The sequence below is a fragment of the Tamandua tetradactyla genome, chromosome 4, assembly GCF_023851605.1.
Source record: "Tamandua tetradactyla isolate mTamTet1 chromosome 4, mTamTet1.pri, whole genome shotgun sequence".
Classification (NCBI taxonomy): domain Eukaryota; kingdom Metazoa; phylum Chordata; class Mammalia; order Pilosa; family Myrmecophagidae; genus Tamandua; species Tamandua tetradactyla.
The window spans coordinates 24239887-24251999 of NC_135330.1; the positions used below are offsets into that span (position 1 = coordinate 24239887).

General features: G+C 39.5%; 1 long non-coding RNA gene and 1 pseudogene across 7 annotated transcripts in view; one reads left to right on the forward strand and one right to left on the reverse strand.

The window, feature by feature from the left end:
* Positions 1-12113, reverse strand: part of LOC143680606 (uncharacterized) — a 218510-nt gene that overhangs the window by 96504 nt on the left and 109893 nt on the right. The window lies entirely within an intron of this gene.
* LOC143678837 (cilia- and flagella-associated protein 68 pseudogene) lies at positions 2798-3298 on the forward strand (annotated as a pseudogene).

Sequence of the window (12113 nt, forward strand, 5' to 3'; positions counted from 1 at the left end):
GAATGGAAGAAGACATGGTAGACCAACCCAAACTGAGAAAAGCAATAGAAGAAAAGAACAGGTGCTCCAGACCTAAAGGATCAAAGTCCTCTCCACGGGGTTGTAAAGGAAGCTACAACCCCCCATGGTTTAAAAATGCTGTTACTCAAAATGACTAAGCTAGACTCAAGAGCTTTACTAATAATTTTTGCCATCTGGGGAGGCAAAGAACCTTAAAGATAATTTCGGGCAAGAGGGGCATAAAACAAAAAAAATTGATACATTAAATTTCAGTAGAATTGAAAACTAGTCCTTGGAAGCTTTCTACTTCTTATTAAGAATATGAAAAAACAGGTCACCAGCTGGGAGAAACTATTTGCAAATCATGTGTTTCATAACAAATTTGCATCCAGAATCTTATAAAGAATACTTAAAACTCAATAATGGGAAAACAAAAAACCCAATAAAAAAATGGGCAAAAAACTTGAAGAAACACTTCATCAAAGAAGAAATCCATATGGCAAATAAAGTTTATGAAAAGATGCTCAATATCATTATACATTAGGGAAGTACAAATTAAAACCATAGCAATACTAGAATGGCTAAGATTAAAAAGACTAACCATAGCAAGGAATGGCAAAGATGTTGGAACAGGAAATACTGCTGGAAATGTAAATACGCAAATCACATTGGCAGTTTCTCAAAAATTTAAATGTATACCTACCATATAATCTAGTCATTTTTCTCATAGGTATTTACACAAAAGAAATGAAAGCTTATGTCCTTACAAAGACTTTAACAAAAACAATAATAATAGCTTTATTTGCAATAGTAAAAAAAAAAAAAAACAACCTGAAAACAACCTAAAAATCCATCAATAGTCAAATGGATAAGCTATGTTTCAGCCATAAAATGAAATACTATTCAAAAATAAAAAGAAATGAGCTCTTGAAAAATTCAACAAGGATGAATTTCAAAATAATTATGCTGATGAAAGAAGTCAGACAATACAAAGAGTAGATGCTATATAATTCTATTTATATAAAACTCTTGAAAAGATAAACTTATCTACAGTAACAGAAAGAAGATCAGAGATTTCCAAGAAGAGGGAGAGATGAATTACAAAGGAACAAGAAGATTTTTTTTGTGGTGATTGCTATGTTCACTCTCTTGTGTTGATAATTTCACATGTATATACATATGTCAAAATATATAAAACTGTACACTTTAAATATATGAGTTATTGCGTGTCAGTTATATTTCAGAAAGCTATTAAAAATATCACATTATCTCCTTCATAATTCTGTTTACCAGCCCTTTTCACTGTCCAAAATTGATCCTTAATTAAACCTTTGCTTTCTGTTCCCTAGTTTCTCTCAGAAACTTGTTCTTTGCTTGAAATTCTAAAAAGGAATGATGCCAGCTCTCAACGACCTTGAAGATATTATTGGTGCCACTTAGCTATTGATTAAGAGTATTTCCATAGTTCAGCTTTTATGTTTCATTAGACTTTTCATATTGAGCTAAGCAAAGATTTATATATCAACCACTATAGAAATTATGTTGGGAGTATTTTCCTGGCACACAGTAATTTTTTTCTTACATTATTTTCCATGACTCAATCATTCACTCAAATGAGAGATAATTATTGAGAACTAGCTCATACTATGCAATTATGCTCAATATTTAGTTCCTAAATTGAAACGCTTTCATGAAGGTATTTGTTTTCACCAATGTACAGATTAGTACACTGAGGATCAGAGAGGTTAAGTACTTGCCCAAGTTCAGTTATCTAGAACACAGAAAACCTTGGAAAAGGTATTTTTTTCCTATACAAACATAAAATTGAAAATATCTTCCTCTTAGTCATTCACAAATTTTTCTCTCATTCTCTGGTTGTGAATTACACATTCAGACACACACACACACACACACACACACACACACACACACATGGATTATGGAAGGCCTTCACAGCACTGTTTTTAGTTCTGCTGCTTTGTTCCCATTCACTAGGCCTATTTTCATTCATTTTAGTCTCTGGAGTTTCAAGATTGATTCCAGCTTCAGTCCCTCCCCTGTGAGATGAGTATCCCAGGAGATAGAGGATATTGGTTAACAAATGTCAATAATGCACTTCAAAGGGATTGGGCTATATAAATTTAAAGCTGTTATTCTTCCTGTAATAGAGGAATTGGTTGAAACATTGCCTTTCCATTAAAGCCTTTCATTGGTAAAATGGGCTATTGCCAAGGAAGCAAAGGGGGTCATGTACCTTGTAGTAAAGTGAGACATTAGCTATGCCTCATGGGCTGTTCAAAGTGGCACAGAAGCTGTGAAAGAGGGGAAGCTGGAAAGGAGCCATGTAACACATGCCTTAATTTTATTCATGGAGTAAACTGAGCACAAAATAGATGGCCCGTTACTTTGATGAATGATCAGAACAGGAGCCTATGCCACAGAGAATAGAGGCATTCAAAATGCTTTTAGGAACCATATGTCAAGTTGAGATACAGATGGGATGGCTCCTGCTTCACAGGCCCAGATCAAAATCCATCAAGAGGACAAGAACAATAAGTGCAAAAGAGAGACCTCCACTCTTCTGTCCCCTTTATCCCCTACCTCTCAGAAAGATCAAAATGCCTTTTAGGCTTTAGACAACCTGATGTGACTTGGTCACACCTACAACCGTGCTGAGAGGCTGACCAAAGGTGAGTTGAGTTCTGAGGAAAGAAGCAGGGTGGTGCTAAGGAGAGGTGGGGCCATGTCCTGCATGCTCCTATCAGAGGATTTTGTAACTGATTTCATTTCATCTAGAATGGCTCTCTCATACTGTGTCTGCTGTGTGAAATTTCCCCAGGAACAGTCCCTTACTTATAATCTGAGAAACCCACACTATGGCAGCCTCATTAATGCAAATAGCCTTGCTGAAGTATAGAGAGCTTGGAATGACATGTCCAAGTTTTTCCAGTTTGTATGGTGATGCATCACTAATGAGAATTAGTCTATTCAAACCGTACTTTGATGGGCAACTTTGATGGGCAACTGAAAGATATGACCTAAGGAATACTGTGCAGTCAAAACCCTTACCCTCCCAGTTTGTACACTACTTTGAAATAACATCTGAGGCAAGCTTCAACAAAAAGTCACTTTCAACGTATAGATTTAAACGAGAGACTCACTGATTTCTAGGACATCAACTTGAACTAGATCCTCTTCGATACAAATGCACAGGTATTCAATGCCTCAAATTGGGAATCATTCTGGGATGATTGTGTGGGATCCTTATAATGGCCAATTTCATGAACCAGTATTCTAAGTAAGAATAAGAAACTTCATTTCCCCAGAATAGGATATATGAGGGAGTACATTCTAAACATACCTAAGGACTCACTGTCTGAAAAATACACACACACAAAAATCCATCAAGAAATTGCAATTCTAAAGAATGTTCAGTAAAAATAAAATCAGGATTAAATTATTAATAGCAGGTTGAATGTCCTCTTATTTATCAAACTTCCATTTCAGGTACACAGGTCTATTTGCTATCCTGATAAATAAACCAACATTCTTTCTTTTCGCGTTCTTTTCCTTTCTTCTCTCTGTGCCTTCTGCACAGTCTGAACCTAATGGGTATTAGTTTTCTAATGCAGCCAGAAAGCAATATACCAGATATGGAATGGTTTTTAAATAGGGAATTTAATAAGTTACAAGTTTACAGTTCTAGTGCCAAGAAAATGTCCAAGCTAAGGCACCCACAAAAAGTTACCATCACTCAAGAAAGGTTGATGTCATCCAGAATACCTCTGTCAGCTGGGAAGGCATGTGGCTGGCATCTGCTGGTCCCTAGTTCCTAGGCTCCAGTACTTTCAGCTTCTGATGCGGGTTTCCTCTCTTAGTGTCTACGGGCATTCACTTAGCTGCTCTGGGACAAAACTCCGGGTTCGTCTCTTAGCTTAGCATCTGCTGGGGATGGAAATTTCTTCTGTTCAGGTTCTTGCTATTTATGTGAGTCCTTGCTTTGCACCTGGGCTATTTCTGTCTCAATCTCCAAATGTCTATGTAGACTCTGCTCTGTTGGCTCTCTCCAAAATGTTTCCTCTTTTACAGGATTCCAGTAAACTAATCAAGACCCACCTGGAATGGGTGGAGTCACATCTCCATCTAATCAAAATGTTAAACCCACAACTGGGTTTGTCATATCTCCATGGAGATGCCACCTCCATTTCATGGGCACTTGAATTCCCAAGATTCTATGAACTAAATGAGGCTCTTGGACATTCTGGAATTCACTAGAATTGAAGTCTGTTAGGAAAGAAGGTGGAGATAATTCTGTTGTTGATTCCTGATATCCAGCTGCATATTAAAGGAATTATATATCATCACCAAGTGGGTTTTATACCAGGTATACTAGGGTGGTTCAACACAAGAAAGCCAATTAACACAATGCAGCACATTAACAAGTCAAAAGGGAAATACCTTATGATCATCTTGATTGATACAGAAAAGACATTTGAAAAAAACTGAGCATCCTTTCATGATAAAAGCACTTCAAAGATAGGAATTGGAGGAAACTTTCTCAACATGATAAAGATGAAAACCTCATAGACAGCATCATACTCAACAGTAAGCAATTGAAAGCCTTCCTTCTAAGATCAGGAACGACACAAGGATGCCCACTGCCATCATTGTTGCTCTACATTGTTCCAGAAGTTTTGCCTTGAGCAATTAGACAAGAAGATGAAATAAAAGCATCCAAATTGGGAAGGAAGAAGTAAAACTTTCACTACTTGCAAATGACCTGATCCTGTGTATAGAAAGCCCTGAAAGATCTACAACAAAGCTTGAAGAGCTAATAAGCCACTTCAGAAGAGTGGTGCTTTACAAGATCAACATGCAAAAATCAGTAGTGCCTTTCATCTTTATTTACAGAGTGCCCACACATCTTCTCACATGTGTATTCAATAAATTTTCTACCTGCTTATTCTTTGGGCTGAATGCTTTCTTGCAGCATGGCCAAGAACCTGGAAACTAAAATCCAGCAATATGTTTTGGTGAGCCAGCCAAGACTGAGTTCTCTTCTCTGACCATCTAGACTGGTAAGTCATGACTATAGATCAGGAAGGAGGCTTAGCCATGTGCTGTTCCTTTCCTTATTGCTTGGCTCATTGCTGTCCTCTTCTATGTCTTCATGTAATTCTGTGTCATCCCAAAAGGGTGGAATCATTCTCAGTGCTCTCTCTAGAATCTAGGGGCTCAAATGCGGCTCTCCCAGGACACATACTTGGGTCCCCTTGAGCCACTGGCTCCTTATTCAAAGAGGGCAGAAGCCCCATCTCCATGCAGCATGAATCCATGGAGGCTCAATGGAGTGGGTATTACTACCTTTTGGGAACTGACTAGGGGCTTCTCCCAGTGTCAAGCAGGAGTAAAATGGGAGCCAAATCAAATTCTCCTCTCCTCCAACCTCTCTCTCTCTCTCTCTCCTTACTCAGAGTACCCACACTCTCTCTTTTCCTCCCCTCTGAAGACCCAAATACTTCCTTCTGCAAAACATGTTCCTCTTTTCACCTCTTCAACAGAGGTCCTCTCCCCTGCCCCCAGAGACTCTCCTTTCTTCTCTGTATGGTTTCAATGCCATCTGACATTCTGTCTTTTGAAACACAGATTTCTGGGCTAATGATTCTTGTCCCAAACAAGGTGTTGTCTTTAACATTCTAAGGAGTCACCTCTATTTTAGGCCCATGGAAACTTGGTACTTTCTAATGAGAGTATCTCCCCCTGAAAGCCAGTAGTAAGGTTTGTAGGGTAAGCAAAAGCCCTGGCTGTTCTGATTGGAGTGAACTAAACCTGTTGGAAATGGAAAGACCCCGTGCATCTCAAAATGAGCATGTAGACCCTCTTGCTCTTCACTCACTTATGGATTCGCTCTGACGACTAGCTGCTCACTTTTTCTCTCTGGATCTTTCCATCTTCGTCTGCTACTATGTCACAGACATAGCACATTTTACTATTAGCCCTCTTGAAGGTGTTGCCTGGTGCAGGAGAAAAACATTGGCTGGGGAGAATAAGCTGTTGGGTGTGCATTTGCCTTCTTAGAAAAATCTGTACTTTGAAGGATGGATGGAGCCTCACTCCTAGCCCTGTCCTACATTATGTCCATACCTAGACCTCTCTGATTGCCTAAAAAGCATACTAAGCCATATTCTTAAAAGAAACCCAATTTCCTTGCTGCATGTTCTTTCCCTCTAGCTTAATCATGGCAACACAGGATCTCCTGACAGGACTGGCACCCAGGTATGTTTGTGATAAATCCTTTCTGTTCTCTTTGGCAGCTTGGGATGGTACTGGGCCATCTGTCTCCTGAGTTTTCAAGGACTCTGGAATGCCTGGGGATAGGGAATCTGATGCAATGGGTCCAAGGGATCAGCACTTAGAATGTCAAACCAGTGACCTGGGATGTCAGGCACCAGTAAGCAAATCTTTTTCTTCTCTCTCTTCTTGAAAAATGGGTGGTTTTTTCAGTATTCCAGCTGACTATCCATTGGGCAGTCTGCTACAAAATTGGGTTGGTCTTTCTACCACAGAGCTAAAAAAGGGAAAACTTATTTTCTACTGCAGTAACACCTGGTCACAATATCACCTGGAGAGTTGCCCAATGTTGGCCCACAAATAGGACAGATACCTACAACCCTAGCCCACAGTTAGATCTCTTTTATAAGAGGGAGGGAAGGTGGCAAAAAATCCCTTATGTATAGCTTTTACAGTCTTAAATGAGGACAAATCCATGTAGGGTTCTTGTAAATTATGTTATGCCCAGGAAAACTGTTAGGAACATTTTCTTCATGATGCTTCTTTGTGGACAGAGGCAAATATTTTAAATAATCCTCTTTTAAATAGCCCCTCTGCCTCAATTCCTTGTTTAATTTCTATTAATACCCATTGCACACAAGATAAAAAGCTTCTCTTCTAAATTATTCCCTCTTTTTAGCCCTCAGGAAATTTTCAAGACAAAATAATTCCTGGGGGTGTTGTCCTAGACTCCTTTCAGGTAGGGAAGGCATTCCCCACCTCGGGAATGTAAGTCTAAACAACTCCTGGAAAGAAACATCCCAGGGGTATCCAGTGACTCATCCAGGGATGCCCAGTGGCATTATTCCCCTTGTTCTCAAGTAATTAGGCCGGCAGAGAGGAAAGTGCCCATATCTGGCACATGCTGGGATGCCATGCAGTCAAAGTGGTGCTAATAAAGCACCTCTTTTTTTTGCTTTTCTAGAGAAAATGGGAAATGCCAGTAGTCAATATAAGCTAAAAGATATGGAAACATAGCCCTTGTATTAGTTAGGGTTTTCTAGAGAAACAGAATCAACAGGAAATATTTGTAAATATAAAATTTATAAAAGTGTCTCACGTAACCATGGGAACGTAAGGGTCCAAAATCCACAGGACACACTGTGAAGCCGATGATTCTGATGAAGGGTCTGGATCATAAGAGAGGCTCCCCAGCCAAAGCAGGAAGAGAGCCTGTCTCTTCTGAATCCTCCTTAAAAAGCTTCCAGTGATTAGATTAAGCATCATTCATTAAAGAAGACACTTCCCTTGGCTGATTACAAATGGGATCAGCTGTGGATGTAGCTGACGTGATCATGACTTAATTCTATGAAATGTCCTCATAACAAAAGACAGGCCAGCATTTGCCCAACCAGACAAACTGGTACCACCACCTGGCCAAGTTGACACATGTACCTGACCACAACAGTCCACTCCTTGTCAACCGCAGCTATACTCCTCACCTTAAACCATATCTAATTTCTAAAACAATAAAAGACACTTTTTTTTCTAACCTAACAATACTCAATTGTCCTGCATATAACAAGAAACACATTAAATCTCTCCAGAATAGGGTGCAAGTCCTTGCGTAATATTCATTCTTAAACTTGGTATCTTAAAACTTAAATAGTATAATATGAACAAAACAGCATTACAGTCCTTGTTTCTGTAACTGATCATGTGGTTGTAATTTATATTGATCACTACCTTTCTTCCATATTTCCTTTACCCTCAGCAAGCACTTCAGCTGGCCATGGTTCTTTGCCTGGTGGGGTGACCCAAACCTTCAGTCCTGAAGTTTCAGAGCCATTGGTAGCCCTGCCTGGATTGGGTTGTTGTAGTTTTCCATTGATTTAATCACAGGGCATGGTAGTACTAAAAGACGCCCTAGGGGATCTCCTATATTCCCGGAAAACTCTTCTTTACCTCTATTGTGTAGTTGTAGTCCTATTTCCCCCGATAGTCACGGTCAATCACCCCAGCCAGTAATGTAATCCCTTCTTGGTTTGTTGATCCAGGGGTATGAGTAGCCCAAAGTGACCAGGTGGCAGTCTTAAATTCCAGTTCAATGGAATTATTGTTGCTTCTCCTGATGGAAGCACTCCCCCTTTTGGAACTAAAACCTATAGACCAGCTGAGCTCAGGGTTGCAGCGACAGGAAGCAAAAATTTTCCTAGTGGATCACTAGGGGTAATAGTGAGTGGTACCACTCCATTTCCACCCCTTGGCTTGTGGATCCATGGATCCTGGTTATCCTAACAGCACCATACAGGGGATGCTGATTCAGAGCATATACAGCTTCGTGGAGAACATTACCCCAGCTCTTCAAGGTATTGCCCCCTAGTTGGCACCGTAATTGAGTTTTCAAAAGGCCATTCCATCGTTCTATTAATCCAGCTGCTTCTGGATTATGGGGAACATGGTAAAACCAGAGAATTCCATGAGCATGTGCCCATTCCCACTCTTCATTTGCTGTGAAGTGTGTTTCTTGATCAGAAGCAATGCTGTGTGGAATACCATGATGATGGATAAGGCATTCTGTAAGCCCACAGATGGCAGTTTTGGCAGAAGCACTGCATGCAGGGAATGCAAACCCATATCCAGAGTATGTGTCTATTCCAGTTAGAACAAATCGCTGCCCCTTCCATGAAGGGAGTGGTCCAATGTAGTCAACCTACCACCATGTAGCTGGCTGGTCATGTCAGGGAATGGTGCCATATTGGGGGCTGAGTGTGGGTCTTTGCTACTGGCAGATTGGGCACTCAGCAGTGGCTATAGCCAGGTCAGCCTTGGTAAGTGGAAGTCCATGTTGCTGAGCCCATGCATAACCTCCATCCCTACCACCATGGCCACTTTGTTCATGAACCCATTAGAAAATGACAGGAGTTGCTGGGGAAAGAAGCTGACTGGTATCCACAGAATGGATCATCTTATCCACCTGGTTATTAAAACCTTCCTCTGCTGAAGTCACCCTCTGGTGTGCATTCACATGGGAAACAAACATCTTCATGTTTTTAGCCCACTCAGAAAGGTCTATCCACATACCTCTTCCCCAGACCTCTTTGTCACCAATTTTCCAATTATGGTCTTTCCAAGTCCCTGACCATCCAGCCAAACCATTAGCAATAGCCCATGAGTCAGTATACAATCTAATCACTCATTAAGAAGACACTCTCCTTGGTTGATTACAAATGGAATCAGTTGTGGATGTAGCCAATGTGATCATGATTTAATTCTATGAAATGTCCTCATAGTAAAAGACAGGCCAGCACTCGCCCAACCAGACAAACTGGTACCACCACCTGGCCAAGTAGACACATGAACCTGACCAAGACAGCCCTCCAATGAGACTCTCAGTTACAATGATATCCTCTATTCTGTAAAAGATAGGGAAAGTAATAAAAAGTTCCCTATGCCCAGATATTTATAGCTTTCTATTAAGATAAGGATCTGGGAGGGACTTATAGCTTGTATTATGCCCATGTCTCAATTTCCATTAAAAAAAAAGACATTAAAAAAATGTGCTACCAAACCAGTTAATTGTAATAAGCCAAGGGAAATCACTCAGAAGAAAAAGGAAAACCCAGCTCTGTTCCAGGGGAGGCTAGTGAAAGACTTAAAAAGTTACTAATGTAAGCATGGACCCCTGGGAAGGTCAAATTTTACTGGGCATCCATTTCATCAGCCAGTCTGCCCTGACATTCAGAGAAAGCTGCAAAAGCTCTCCATGAACCCCAAAACTCCCATTAATGACTTATTAGAAAAGGCAGTTGCCTTTTCTGTTTTTAACAACCAAAACAAGGCTCTTATTGTATAAAACAAAAAAAACTTGTGTAAAACCATGTATACATACAAAACCAAAATTTAGTTTTCTCTGTGAAATAATGTTAATTGTTAATCTACTCTTTTCTTAACTATCTGAGCAGTTTGTCTAAAAAATAAAAATGCTATATTATATCAAAATAATACTTTTGTTAATGTTTGTGTTAACCTTAACATTCTTTATTTCAGAAGACAAGTCTTCTTATTCTTAAAGGAAAACTGTTATAAAGCATTTGTTCTCTCACCTTGTAAAAGTAAAGTGACTATAATTAAGATAAATTTTCTATCCTTCTGTTAGTTAAAACTGTGTGAATGAAATGTTATTAATATATTTTAAAATTATTTAAAATTCCTAAAAATTTAATGCTCTACCTTGATATTTATCTGTATAATGTTAAAAGTTACAAATCACAGGAACAATCAAATTTACTTGTAAGTTATACTACTTTACTCTAAAGCTTCTCTAAAAATACAAGTGATCAGCTATAAGTCAGGACTTCACCTTCAAGTAAAAGAACTTTAAAGGAGAAATAAGGCAAGTATATAAACTATGCTCTGTTTGCTGTAGTTTGTCAGATATTTTTATTTCTAAAAGTAACTCATTAACCAAAAAACAATAAATGAAAAATATGCGATAGTCAGCCAAACTAAAGTAAAGCCAAACCCCTGCCTCTAGGAACTTTAACTCAAAAATCAAAATTAATTGCCCTTATCTCTGAACTCTAGTACTCAGAAAAAGAAAAAAAGCTATGCCTTCCTAGTCTTGCATATTCACATAGCAGTATAAAAAAAGGAAAGCTTTCTCTCAATTAGACACTGCCAAGAGACACACAATCTCTTAAATGCTATGCTCTTACCAACAGAATAATAACTATAATTCATTACCCTGGCCATCAAAAATAATACTAACATCTCTCGAGGAAATAACTGGGCTGACATGGCAGCCAAAGCCACAGCCCAATCAATCAATCCCCTTCTAAACCTCATTCCTGCACCTTTTAACTTGCCACATGCATCCTCTTATTCCGCAGTTAAGCAGGAACTAGCAGCTCAGCCCAGATTCACTCTTGGACTCTTCCCCAGTCTCACTGAGCTGAAGACTCTACTAGACCCACTCACTTTTATTCTCCTCTTGCTATTGATCAGCCCTTGCATTTTTAAATTTCTGACCAAGTTTATTTCTTCCAGATTAGAAGCCTTCACACAAAACCAATGCTGATGTGAAGATTTTCAGCCATTCTAACTGTCCCTCTGGACTCTTCCCCTCTCAATGTAAATGAGATAGCCAGAAAGTTCTTCACCCTATCAGGCAGGGCCTGCACCTTTGAAAAGCAGGAAGCAGCTACAGAAAACAGACCCATGTCCCTCAGCAACCCTTAAGATTAGGGGGTAAGAACTCTCTGAGGGGGGATTTGAGGCAGCCTAGATCAGGGAAAGAGGGGGAAGCAAAAAAAGTGAAGGGGCTTTTGAGCAAAGATAGTTAGTTAATCAAGGTCAGAAGGGCCCATGTTCTGGACAGACAAACTGCCTATGGTGACCCAGTTACAAGAAATACCCAGTGGCAGCTGACCCACCTCGACCCAAAGAATCCCCAGTCATCTATGTAGAAGGATGGAGCAATCTGATCTACCCAAATGCACTATCTACCATGAAGCACCACCCTGGAGAGAAGAGAGGGTAGGAGAAAAAGGCCCGGACTAAGAAGGGGGAATGGAAAGTAAGTAAAGCTAATCTATAAAAGCAAATGGCTCCACATTGCCCATGGCCTCTCACCTTTCATCTTTCTTTTATTGCAAGAGTGCCCATGTCTTCTCACATCTGTATTAAAAAAATTTTCTATCCGCTTTAAAAATATCAACAGTGTTTCCATACACTATTAAAGACCAATTCTGAAGAGGGAATCAAGAAAAATCCATTCACAATAACAACTAAAAGAATCAAATATCTAGGAATAAATTTAACCCAAAATGTAAAGGACTTGT